The sequence below is a fragment of the Helicoverpa zea genome, chromosome 2 (genome assembly GCF_022581195.2).
Source record: "Helicoverpa zea isolate HzStark_Cry1AcR chromosome 2, ilHelZeax1.1, whole genome shotgun sequence".
NCBI lineage: Eukaryota > Metazoa > Arthropoda > Insecta > Lepidoptera > Noctuidae > Helicoverpa > Helicoverpa zea.
This window is the reverse complement of record NC_061453.1, coordinates 11,520,720-11,535,187: the sequence shown is the minus strand read 5'-3', so window position 1 is coordinate 11,535,187 and position 14,468 is coordinate 11,520,720. Positions and strand designations below refer to the sequence as shown.

Sequence of the window (14,468 nt, the reverse complement as noted above, 5' to 3'; positions counted from 1 at the left end):
AGGTAAGTTTCCATTCCTTGGGATTAAGAGAATTTGACGAACTGGAGACGCCAATGCCGTGCCTTCGCCTCTGTCAAGAACTCATACTCGTATGTACAGAAACCAGTTGGTCTACCTATCAGAACTTGTCAAATTTTATCAATTTTTCAACATTACCATTCTGTTATTGTAATAAGATTGAAAGTCTATTAATAAAAATATAGATTGCGGTAGATTGATGCGCTGTACGTAACGTTGTGATCGAAAATGCAAGTTTGAGCTATTACAATTTGTTGCTTTGCTTAGCTCCCCGTGTGTAAATTGACACTTTTTCGCAGCGAGATTTATGTTCACAGCGGCTCCGTTTGGTTGCATGCTCTAAGATTTGGGATAATGATGATTGAAGATTCGATTACTGGTCAACAAATACATGGTTGATTAATATGAACATCTGTTTATATATTTAGTTACGCTAACTTTGTACGTAAATAGTGGACAGTAGTATACTTACTTATCTACTTACTTTTCTTCATCAAATACATGTAAACATTATTATTAGTAGTGAACATATGCAGGGTACTCTTCGAAAGCCGTTATTTCTGAAAGAATTTGATAGATGGTGATAGAATAAGTATTAAAAAGTTTGGTTTCAACGCACTTTTATACACCATTTTTTTTATAAATAGGTAAAATAATAATCCATCGATAACGAAACAAATAAGATCAAAGTAGGCACTACTTATAAGTATTATCAAATATAAGGGACAGTAAAAAAAACAGAGAAAAAAAAGAATAAATAATATTGCTATGCATGGTCTCTTAAAAGTTCAAGTAAAAACTCACAAAAACCGTAACACTTTAATTAACATTAAGTGGACCTCTCAAACGATGTTGGACCCTCTTGTTTTGTCGTATCTCACATAGTATCTACCATATTATATGGTAATGAAACGGAATATGAAAGATAAATAATTAATTAATGGTCATTATCCCGCACTTATGCGTATATGTAGTCAAGCATTTCTTTTACAAAACGAACATATTTGTAACTGACTTGAGAACCAGTAAAATAGAACCAATAATTTTGAGAGATATTTTGAGTATACCCAACATACTTGATTATACTATTATAATATAGCTTCCACCTTAAAAGGGCCTCGAAGGTGTAACCTGCTAACATAATTAAAATAAAAATTCTAAAATCATTTTCACATCAACATAATGATTGTTATCCCTATAATCATCTTAAGGTAACAAAAATTAAAATGAACAATACCCCCGAAAATGCAATAAACCAGTTGTAATATTTAAGTCGCATTTCCCTGAAAAATGTTACTTAAATCTTAATTACGAAGTTAACAAAATAAGTTGTTTTGCCAAACTGTTTGTTGTACCAAGTTCACAAACAGCCAGTTTTAATGGCATTACTGCTAGTACTTGTGTAAAAAATACTTAGAGTACGCGCATACTGTAAACTTTTAGTCGTCCGACAGTTGGCCCGATCATCATCATCTTCCTAGCCTTTTCCCCACTGTGTTACTGTCGGCTTCCAGAATAACCGGATACAGCTGCGCACCAGTGTTATACAATGCGTGCCTATCTGATCTCCTCAACTCAGTTACCCGGACAACTCAATACCCCTCGGTAAGTGGTTTGTCGTTCGAAAAGTGCTGTTTTGCAGCCAAGTTTGAATAAATGAGTTTTGATTTTGATTTTAGGACTGGTTGTCAGACTTACTTGCTTCTGATTACCCGTAACGACAGTTAGCCCAACGAAGGGAAAAAAATATTTTTTTTGAATATCGTGCATTCAAAGTTTTAAGTCGGTCTTATACCGGCCAAATACCTGATCGTTGTTATGTGCGCACTTTCATACATTTTCGTACTTATCAAGAGCCCGATCAAACAGTCGGCCGACTAAAAAGTATGCGGTTTGAGGGTACTCGTAATTTACATTTAAACTTCATGATCCTCTTAGTAGGGACTTTCCTGAAACTCCTTTCTTTCAGGCCAATTATGTTGCGATTTCAGAGGTCGCAAACCTTTTGACATTAGAAATTAAAACGGGAATCTCAGAGTAAGATTTAATGTTCGTAAACTGGAAAGAAAGTAATTGTTTTACCTCGGGAAATAAGGTATTTATAAAAGGGAAATAGAAAAGAAAAAAGCAGTAAAGGAATAAAAATATTTTGACGGACAAACTTTGACAGATTTTATTCAAGATCAATTTTATTAAAGTTACAAACTATTAGAATCTACGATGATATTCTTGGTAATTAATCTTCACAAAAACAAATTCTAATATAATCACCTCTCTAAATTGCTTTTCAGTTTTCTGTATAAAGTTCTAATTTTCAACTTAGGCTTTTATTTTCCCCGATGTGCAATTAAATCTCGATGTACTTTTGCGAGCAATTTTCAAGTCACAAAATCCATTTAAAAAGTCCGAATGATTGGAGTCCAAAAGCCTTCGAAGTTAAGCCTCATCTTAACTTGTAAATGACATTTAAGATTAATCAAAACTTTTCGGTAGACGAGTTACCAATTAAAATTGCTACGAGAATCGTAGAGTATTCGTAGCACGCGTAGCTTATTGAATTCGTAGCACGTAGGCGTTGGTAGTTCGCATACAAATTGTTATAGGCTCTATTTTTATATGAAACTTGATGTTCTGTGAATTTATAGAATGATTATAACCTAGAGATTTATGTGTAAGTTTTATTAATGGCGCTGAACTATTTAATTATAAGCGGTTTTAAGGAATTTTCATTAATTCATTTTAATAAATTATGTTTTAATTTGTGCTTTAATTTACAAGTCATGAACTCATATATTCATTTTATGTTCTTCATCTCATCGTGGAAAATGAACATTTAATTATAATTTCGGGCAATTAACTCCTTATTAATTGCCACAAAAAATAACCTTGTTTCCAATTTTATCGCAATAAATGCATTTATTTTCAAAGAACCATACACGTGCATGTTACACCCACACACTCATATCTCCTGTGACAGTCACGCCTAACCCACGTTCAACCGTGAAAACAATGTGACTGCTACCAGTATTTATTTTATTTTATAAAACTCTAGGTTTTTGTTTATATGCACGGATAATTTCAACTACGTTTCAATTAATATAATTTCGCCTACATAATATCAGTTACTATTTTAGTTTATTCATACGAATAATATAACAAATCCAAAATACCATATATGACACTGGACAAGACATTTGTGGAGGTGTGATCTGTGTTTGGGAATGCACCCACGCTAAGAACTAAGAAATAAAATCCTCGAGTCGGGTATTTTTTTGCGAGCTACTGTGAATTTTATTTTTTACTAGCTTTCGCCCGCGGTTTCACCTGCGTCCCGTAGCCGGATGGTGATATCCTAAAACCTTCTCCCGGGTCAAAGTTACCTCCCCTCTAATTTTCAGCCAAATCAGTCTAGCCGTTTTCATGTTATGTCGTGACAACGGAAAGCGGGTTTCATTTTTTATATATTTATTCTTTACGAGCGAGTTGATCTTAGTTCATGTAAACGAAAGTTTCCAACAATTTAAATTAAGGTGAAAATTAAAGCGTCTTTTATAAAACTACAGTTCACAAGCAACCAAGTTTCACCTTAAACATGAAGCTACACCATATTGATCGTACAAGATACTATAAATTGTAAGTGGTGATAAATGGCTGGCCCCAAGCCAACTGACGTGATAGGCTGTTTCCGACGGTGGATACCCACTCGCACGACTTGTACCATTGTGATAAGTATTGGAAGAATACTGGCGTTTGGTCACGTGACTCGATAGTCGGTAGGTAGGTGTGTAATGTTCGCATTGGAAAACTTTGACCCTTGTGTATCGGCGTTTCTGCTCAAGGTATTCGGATAGGAAAGTTAAATTAAGATTCTTCTCGTTTTGTGAATATTGACATGTTTGTTTTTGAATTTCACAAATAAATGACCTGATGTTGCTTTAATGTTATTTTATGTGAATCAAGATATAAAATACCACCTTATCACAATACCTGCTTTGAATAGTTCTAAATTAAATAATCATGCTTACGCTTCTCAAAAGACATTAAATTAATTCAAATTAACTTAGAAAAGCGACAAATACAGTTTATGAAGTTAGTTTTCGCTTTATTCCGTCTTACCACAAAAACTTTTAAACGTCAGTTTATGCCTTGTCTAAAAAAATGTCAAATTATGACGTTGACATATGGTTCATTTTGCAGCCAAAATTTTATTAGACAAGTGTAAAACAGGGTTTAAAGTTTTTGTAGTAAGGCCCATTGTGTTTATTAAGTAATAACTGTCTCCCATGTTTTGACTCGTAGAGATGAAATTACTTCCTAAATCCATGTAATAATTCTAGTTAACAACATTTTGTCTCCGAGGATGCATTTTAATTTCTTGAAAACATATAGTAAGGAATTGAAAACTAGATGAATTAAGGCTTGTTGTTATATAATATAAAGTAGGGTATACTATGATACTTTGCCGTCCGTGCTATTACAGCTTTGTGTGGCTTCAATTCAGTGTCAAATAATAACCAAGAAAGTATAAAAAAATATTTCACCGTGTCGGTTCAGCACTTATAAACTTAGAAGTGTATCAAACAAACAGCAATTTGTTCATAATATTAGATTCTACTCAGATATAATCAAAACTTTTTAAGTTGTTCTGATAAAATCTGAACTGTAGCTGTTAAATACAAGGAGTAAAACTTGTTTATAATTCTAACTTTTTGATGGAAACTTTAGTGAAATTCTGACAAAAAAATATGGTAGCTACGGTTAGAATAAATCCCAGTTATTGCAAGCCGCGTAGTTTGTTTATGAATATAGAATATACTGAGTAACTGGTAAATTACTCTCTGAATATGAATAGTGATTAATTGGTTTGTGTTGATGATTAGGACATAATTAAGGCGTCTTATTCCGATTAGCATTCGTGAAAACTACTCAAATTCTTTAATAAGCAACTAAAATAACCTGGATAATCGGAAACAAACGTCATTGAACACAGATTTAACATTTTAGATTGTAGTATCCGAGTATTTTGTAATGTTGGTTCTTTTACAGACTTACTAATTATACTTTCAAAGAGTATGTAGCATAGCTTAAAACACAGGCTATATTTAAAGTATTAAGTTGTCTTTACTATGTCTAATATAACTATTATCTCCGCACGAGCAGTTAAAAATAAAACATAGCAACAGTAAAAATAAATTAACATTCGACATCGTGACCCGTGCCGAGTTGATTGTCAATTTTTTTGCAAAGTTTCCTTACAATGATACTCGAAACAATAATATTTAAGTATGTTTTGATCACTAACTAAGAATAAATTTAACGGTTACTGACTGTATCAGGATTGATCTGGTTTTATCTTACAACTGAAATGGGAAGAGTGGTTTTGCCAGAGTTGATGTGAGTAAGTGAGTGAGAGTGATAGTAAGTGGAAACCTGCAACTATATACTCGTATGTTGATATTATCTCACTAGCTTTTTCCATACTATGCTGAGGACAGCTTTTAGTCCTACCAGTGTTATACATGGAGCAACTGCTTATCTGACCTTCGTAACATGGGCAACTTGATACCTTCCTTTTTCTTGGTTCTTAGTAAAACTGTTGTCAGACTTCTAGCTGCAGCTATGTTAATTCTAATTTCTAAATTATGTAGTAGGATCTAAAGCAACAATGAATGCCTTTTAAGTACGGTCGTGTAAGTGCTATAATGTCTGCGTCACGACGAAATAGAAATATTTTTGTTGCATTTACAGAGGTAGTAAAACTGTTGCTTAGTATATAGTTTGTGGTTGTTGTCGTCATTCATACAAGACTACACCCTTGAATTAATTTATGAGAACTATGAAACAAGTATTTGCATTTTTTAAGAATCATAGTGTTAAACTTCATTTACTTAAAAAAATATTTAAAGATCCATGTTGCTACGGTAATCCACACCTTTCAGCAACAATTTATTGAATAACCCTTTCAAAGAAAAATGACCCCTTCCGCTGTGGGTTAGCAGCGGAGAGGGAGTGTCAGACTCTTACTGACTAAAAACCGTCGTGTTCCATCATAGGCCTTTTTGTGTACCAGGGCCGCGGTATCTCTTTCGAACAACCCGCAGCCCCGGCAGGTCTTGGCCCTGCTGGGCCCCGCTGGGGAACCTAATAGACCTTTTTTTTTTTTTTTTTAGCGACGTAAAATCATCAAATGACCCCTCCCGCTGTGGGTTAGCAGCGGTGAGGGAGTGTCAGACTTTTACTGACTAAAATCGTCGTGTTCCGTCATAGGCCTTTTATGTACCAGGGCCGCGGTATCTCTTTCGAACAACCCGCAGCCCCGGCAGGCCTTGGCCCTGCTGGGCCCCGCTGGGAACCTAATAGACCTTCAGTAAACATTCTTAAAAGACTTCGCAACGACCAGTAAGTTCCTTAAATAACTTAGTGGAATGTTACTCTCACCTACGCGAAGCGGGTAACTGTTTGCCACAAGTTTTCCCCGAGGGGTACAACGACGGGAGAATTTATATCATACGGGTGTAATTGAGAAGTATTTTATTGGGGAAGTTTTAAAATGTGTAGTGTAAATTGATTATAAGTTATCGGATGTTTTCTTATCATTGATAATAATTACTATAACTGGTAATAATTACTATAGTAAGTTTCGTTTTAGAGAAAAGTTAGGATTAAAACTTTTCTCTAAAACGAAACTTACTATAGTAATTATTACCAGTTTAATTAAGTAAAGATATGTAGCTTTCAGAGACTTACTTTTGTCTTTAAATTCACTAAATACCTAAAGCTTGGTTATATTAACATACATAACTGACGGGATTTTTTTTACAAAAGTACCTACTAACTTTTTCTCTTCAAAACAAATAGTAAATTATCTTTACACACCACTCTTATCTAAAACCCAATCGCCCACAGACAATATATATGACAGGTTCCACTAACGGATGATCCACTCTTAGGATTTATGGCCATCCTACCTTATCCACTACCGCCCGGTTGAACTATCCAACTATCCAATGATATTCCGTTTATCAAAATACTAGCACACTTTGTTATAGAGGTTTTATTTCAACGAAAGCTGGTGAGCTTTACTTGTGTGTGTGAATGTACGTGCACATTGTCTTTGTATGCACGCAAGTGACATAATAGAACACCTGCTTTCGTTAAATTAAACATATTGTATTTGTACACATATCTAGGGAAGTACCTACAGATGTCTTGATTTTACTAGCCCGCGGTTTCACCCTTGTCCTTGGGAAACTACTGATAGGATACCACGTAATTTAAGTTTCATCTCAATTGGATCAGCCGTTTTAGTGTGTTGCATATTAAATTACTGTCTAATTTTCAATTTTGGTAAGGAAGTAAATCTGGCAGATGTCATATTTGCCAGATGTTATATTCATATTCCATTCAAAGTAACATATCGATTTTCAATACGAGAATACGGTTCTCGAAGGTAAGTATAGGTTTCCCGATATAACTTACCCGGGACATTAATATCTTCATAAATATTCAAGGGTTGTAAAGTGGTCAAAAGCATGACGCACTTTTATTTTTAGACCACTTTCTTTATATATTTACAGTATACCTACTTAATATTTCCCAATAGAAATACGCTATATAACAAAAAGTAGTTGTATGTACATACTTACCTAAGAACCGGGAGTTATTGTACTCATATATGTACAGAAAAACGTTTAACTCAACAATTGCGGGTTCTTTGAAAAGACCGGGGCAATTTTACATGTGAACGCTTCTAAAGATGAAAGGGTCCCTTGGGCTAAGCTTTGAACGATACGCCCTGATATTAAACTGCTAGTCTTATATGACAAAATGATAACATAAAAGATTTCAGAAGATTTTACATTCACAATAAATTCCATAAAGAGTTGTTCACTCCTGTAAGTTTCAATGCAAAAGTAAGTACTACTTTCTTCGACCATTTTCAAAGGCGAAACGGTTTAAGATGGCCAACAATACAACACTCAGGTATTGCTGTAAATGCAAGAGCTACTAAGAGCCCGATTTGTAGTTCATAGAGCCTCGTTAACGTAAAGCTGTGAACACAACAGGTGCGGCAAGGCTGTCATTCGGCCAGATACGTCGGACCGGCCGCACGCGCGCTCGCTCCCTTCTCGTACATAACTAACTTTAGAAATAATATAGTGTTTGTGATCGTGACGTTCAGTGACAGTTTTTTGTTTTCAAATTTGGAATTTGGTATTCTAAATTGTGTTGTGAGTGTTCGTTTTTTTTTTCTTCATAAACTGAGTGTTTGAAGGTTGGTTGGTTTTTTTATTAGCCAGTACGTATTTTAATTTGTGTACACAGCGTTACAAAAAGTTTCGATTATGTTGTTATAGTGGTGTTGTTAAAAGATTTCATTAAAATTAATTGCGCAATTAAGTTACACAGAAAGGAAAGAAAAGTTAAATATTTTTGTATACTGTCTTTGAAAAGAAGGAAAACAGTTTAGGAAACTTTTTGGTAATTAATTAGTCTTGAGAGAATATAAATAGAACCTTAATGATGTAATTGAAATTGGTTTAAATTAAGGTTTAGGATTTAGGAATACAATCTTTACAGAAGTTTATGAATTGAATATAATACGACTAAAACTTCGACGTGCTGCGACGGTTAAAATAATTGAAAATAATAAAATTATTTCATATAAATATAATTATAAAATAAAACATTTTTGGTACGGTATAAAAAAAATGTTATGTAATTTGCGTTTTATAGATTATCGCTTTTGCATGTAGTGGTTTTCCCTAAATAATTCTTGTTCAGTTTCGTAAAGTCTAGGGATCGATTTTGGTTTAAAATTAATTTTCTAATGACATCACTAACTGCTCGACTACGTAGTCAACTACTATTTGCGTATATGCACTATTTTACATATTTTTACCTGACACAGTGTGCATATTATATATTAGCTAAATATTATACCAGTTTCACATTTTCCCGACATGTATTAGTATAAAATATGGTTAGCGGCATCTTACATAATCATACATATTATTTGGATTTTCCCATCTGAAAAAGGTTATTTCTTATACTTCAGCGAAAACCCATCACACTGAGAACATACTGCAAACTAAATTATTGTCAGCCGATAGTTGGCCCAATGGTTGGTTGACAGTTTATTATTAACATAATTGTACATTAAGTCAAACTTTTTAGTCACTCTGATACCGGTTTTTTCTTTTGTATTTCATCAACATCACATTCATCTCCATACTGATTTATAAGCTCGATCAAACTATTATATAGGCCAACAAAAAGTTAGCAATATGTGGGCGTTCTCCACAGAATTCATAGCATAAATGCTTGGTGCGTTTCTGTGATTGCTGCATAATTTTCCGTTCAAAGCAAAAACTCCGATGAAGTTGAATAAAACAAGTCTCTTTATTTTACACTACTTTAACGATTTTATTTTTGACTCTTTTCAGCAATTTATGATAGGCCTTCACACCTATTTTCCAGTTTCCCTTTCCATAAATTTTTCCTTGTATGGAAAAGACTTGTTATCAATAAACAGGTAACTTTTTCGATAACACTGACAATGAAGAGATGTATCAGATTGAATATCGACACTTTTATCGATGTATGTTCATAACATCTAACATCATTTTACCGAACTTTATCGACTATAAGTACTCCCGTATTGATAAACATTTTACTCTGAGTGACGTCGCAACACCCGCTTCTGAATTAAAAAATGCAATACAAAATTGTCAGTTGAGGGCGGATTTTTCAATCGTTAGATACTTTTATCTAAAGTACATGACGTTTGCTTTGACAGCTGTCATAAAGAAAATGTGTACTTCCATATTTATTCCTCAGGTAAAAGATAACTGATCCGTTGACCAAGAATTCCACACTAAGAAGTTATTTTGTTTGATAATACCACAACCCTAGCCAATATTTGTTAGCGGACAACTGAGTTACGATCTATGATATTTTATTTGCGATATTTCGATTGAAACTGATATTCCATCGAGAGCGATTCGATTGGATTTCAGTAAGGTTTACCAGAAAACATTTTCTGTATTCTTTTTGTAAGTATCGGGTATTTATTTTCTTTTCAAATGTATTATTAGGTTTGGTACCTGTAATTGTACTTGTATGATCTTTTGCTGTATTTGGGTTGAATATCTCTAGGTATTTGTATTAGGATAAATAAAGCCTATATTCAGTCTAGACCTACAGCGGTCTGATAGTCTTATTTTCTCGATATAGTTTTCTCTTTTTACCCCGGATCTTTTAGAAGATAATACTTTACTGACATAATATGGTAGGTATTTTTTGTACGGGTGTGGAAAGATGTTCCTTTAGTAAATGGGTGGGTGGGAACCGCGGGAAACATTACCCAGTTACCCAATTGATTGTCATTTATTACAATGAGCCGTAACGTATCTAATCAATACCTATGTCTACAAAATGTTTCATACAATAGTTTGAAAAAGCTATATAAAAATACAGTTCAAAAGCCATGTACACAAACTTCTAATAAAATGCCTACAAATAAATGTAATTCTGTAGCGCCGAACCTTAGCTTGGCAACTTTATTTATCTTTTATTTTTCTTTTACGGGCAAAACTTTGCGATATTCTCACTAAACAAATACTGGCGAAAGCAACTTTTCCACCATATTTCACCGTTTTACTTTTAACTTACTTTTTATTGGAACTATTAGCTTGTTTGCCTTTTATTTGTAGACAAATTTATTGTTTTTTAACCTAGTTGGAGCAACGGATATTATCTACTAATACTACATAAATAATAAAGAGGATTTTTGTTGGTTTGTTTGCTCCCTAAAGCTTCAAAACTGCTGTATCGATTTGAAAAATTCTTTCACTATTGGAAAGCTACACTCTTTTCGAGTAACATCGCCTATACTTTATATCGGTAGCAGTAGTTCCCAAAAAACGCTACTGGCAAAAAGGCCAGTAAGTCATAAAAACCTATTTATTTACTGAAAGTACTGATTTTACACTCAGAAACACATACATGCTACATATTTTACATAGTTTAATCCCTACGTAGCAAGATACCGCTCCTTTATTTTTTAAATTTTTGGTACACAATCCTGAGAAAGAACATAAGCTACTGTCTATCCTGGCTCTGGAAGAAGTTCCCTCGGAATGCCGATGGCACCTTGAAGACTAGGTAGTAAACTATATGACCCTAAGAGGCTGCTAATTAAAGCTGAAGAGCATTTCCACGTGACAACCCACATGAAGTGAACTTTGACAGAAGCTAGATAATATCAAAGTTCACGCTCCCTAGCCTTTCCACTAAGCTAACTACAGCCACTTTCAAAAAGAAAGAGGAACAGTAGGTGGTACTTACAAGGAAGACATTGATATTTACCATGTCACTTTTATGAATCTGATATCGATGTTTTATTTATGAATAATGAAAACTGCATCGTAATCTGTTCATCTGTTTAAGAGCTACGGTAACACATATAGACACTGAGTCAAACGTATGACGCTCTCTACTTACATAATAATTGCCACGGAAAACATACTACATATGCAAAAAAAAAAAAACCTATAACACATTTAATCTTTTTGAACGTGCTTATTTCTTACAGAATATAACAAAATTAATACTTATGAAACGATATAATTAACAAAATAATTTATTACACATTACCTTACAACGTACAAAGTATTAATAAATTCTTCACCCTTATTGTTAAGACGTGCGAGAGAAATTAACCCGCATATTAAAAAGCTAACTTGCATACATGCATAATTATTTTCACTTACGCAAAAATAAGTTATAATACTAATTACTACTTTAAATAATTTATTAATAGTTCATAGTAATAGTCGAGTATGACATTTAAGCCGCCCACACGTAATTTTAATGTTGGTCATACATTGTTTTTATTCATTAATAGGTTCCGACCACGAAGTCTCTTTTTGTGTAGGTATATAAATCAGGGTAATACTAGATAAAGCTTTCTATTATTGAAAGATTTTTATTATTTATTTTATACCTACAGTACCTTGCCTAGATCATACGGTTACCTATAAGTTATGATTCGGATGAATTCGTTTAAATAATTGACTATCATTGAATTTCACTTCCGCAGGTTCATTTCATTTTTAATCTTCCTGGTAGGTAAATTAGTCTGAGAATTTAACAGATAGTGCACGAAAGTTATTGATCTGATTTTGGGTATATCGCAGACTTGAAGTACTAATGACTGTATTTATAGCAAGTAAGTGTTACGAAGTGTTAATAAAAAAAAGTACTGTTAGTTGAGACAGCAATTCCTTCCATCGAAGAGTGCAAATAGCCCGTTAGAACAGAGCAAGTACTGCAAGTAATGTCCCAACAAACATACTTAGTGACGACACTTAATTGAACTCTTCGATAAATAAAGATTCTCATTCACTGCGAGACAACACTTTTTTTATGAGGCTTGAGCACTGATATGCTAAGTTGTTGAGCACTGTTCTTTAAATAGCACAAATATAAAGTAGGTAAATACAAAAAAAAAAAAACTTGGGGCAAGGCATTGTATCCTCAAACATATTTTTGGAATATCACATCTATACATATAATAAAATGATAGGAAAGTCAAAACTGTACATTGAATATTTTTTTAAAAGAATACTTGGGGGGTGATCTATTATCGATTCTGAACCCAAATATATAGTTTTTAGAATTTTTGTCTGTTTGTCTGTTTGTCTGTTTGTCTGTATGTTTGGTCTCACTGAACTCGAAAAGTACTGCATAGATTTAAATCAAATTTTGCATGAATATTACCTGGGGGCCGGTTCAACATATAGGATATATATTATCACGCTATCACCTACGGGGGATGAGCAATGAACGATAATTTCTGTTAACGTTTCTGCAACAGCGGGTGCAATAATGACACATATTTGAATGTTGAACTTTGTAAGTTTATCGGCCTATTATCAATCTTTACATAGAAAATAACGCTTTTATAAGTAACTTGAGCAAAAAACTGAATTTAAAGAAATGATATCCTAAAATTATAGATGAAGAAAATCATGCAGAAACAGATGTGCCATAAAACTGGTAGTAGGTAAAATATCAATGAAAACAGACTTCACTTTGTCATGGTATGTTCTTACTTTCAAGAAAAAATTATATGACAACGTGTGTATTTCGCTACTATAAAAACACTACAAGAAATATCAGCGCATCATCAGGGACATTTTTATAATTCTTTCACCATTAGAAAGCTACATTATCTGCGAGTAAGGCTGCCATCTCGAATTTCGCCAAACCCGGACAAACATTAAAAAAAACCCGGACATTTGGCGTAAATCGCATTTTTCCCCGAACGAGTACGATTTTCTTTAAACAAAATAATACCTAATTTGTAATCCATTTACTATTAACATATACTTAAATTCAATGAGGTTCTTCCTTACATGAAAAATGTCCGGGTATTCCCCGGACACTTCTTGAAACCCCGCCCGGACGGCCCCCGGACGGCCTCCAAACGAGGACAAATCCGGGGAAACCCGGACGGATGGCAGCCCTATCTGCGAGTAACATAGGGTATATTTTATCCCGGTGCGGGCAGTAGTTCCCATGGGAACGGCACCCACGTCCCGAAGAAATTATGAACTTCCCCACATTCTTAAAAAGTCTACATATGTTGTTCTGACATAATATAAGCTATACCTCTCATAAACATGAATATCCATTCATTTCATCCAATAACAAACATGCATCACACTGAAAGTGCATTGCGAGTCTAAGATTTTATTATTATAAAAAAAACATTGTAATTAATATTCAAACATCCTTAAAAATAAGTTCCTGGTTTTAATATATTACATTATTTTGAATTCACTTACATATAAATAGAAGGTCCTTATTAATATACTTTTTGAGTAATGAAGAATGTAGGCAAAATACGACCGAAAACATTGTGTCACTTCTAAAATTAACATCAATGGGAATAACTACCTGTCACAATACGTCAACAAGATGTCAACAGAAGACAAGAGTTCGTTCGTTCTGAAAACGCACAAATTACACGTCGCAGGCCAGAGACATACTTGCTTTCAACTTCTGATCACAAATCATCGAGCTAAGAATTATATCACAAATACACCGTTCACAATTACGAACAGTCACAGTCAGACCCACGGACTGAGTCTAAAAAAACACCTTTTATATAGCTACGTTTATATCATTTATATTATTCAGTTACAAAGACATGTTACTATCAAACATGTTTTCGCTAAATGTTTTATTAGTTTTTGCAAACATACATTCCCAACTCTGATCTCATGGAGGTGGCGCGCGGGTGTCACCACTGTGCGGACTGTGCGACCTATCGCACCCGGCCCCGGTTTAAACCATGATCTGGAGCGAGAAGAAATGGGATGACAAAGAATGAGGCGGCGGAGCGACTGAAAATTCCCAACTCTCATCCCAGCCACTGCGGT

The 14,468-nt window shown here is 34.1% G+C and overlaps 1 protein-coding gene across 2 annotated transcripts in view; it reads left to right on the top strand.

Moving 5' to 3' along the window:
• The first annotated feature begins 8,121 nt into the window (after positions 1-8,121).
• LOC124640836 (probable G-protein coupled receptor No18) overlaps positions 8,122-14,468 on the top strand; it is a 120,346-nt gene continuing 113,999 nt past the window's right edge. For both annotated transcript variants that reach the window (XM_047178779.1, XM_047178774.1), the window contains exon 1: positions 8,122-8,293. The gene's annotated coding sequence lies outside the window, so the exon portion shown is untranslated. The remainder of the gene's footprint in view (positions 8,294-14,468) is intronic.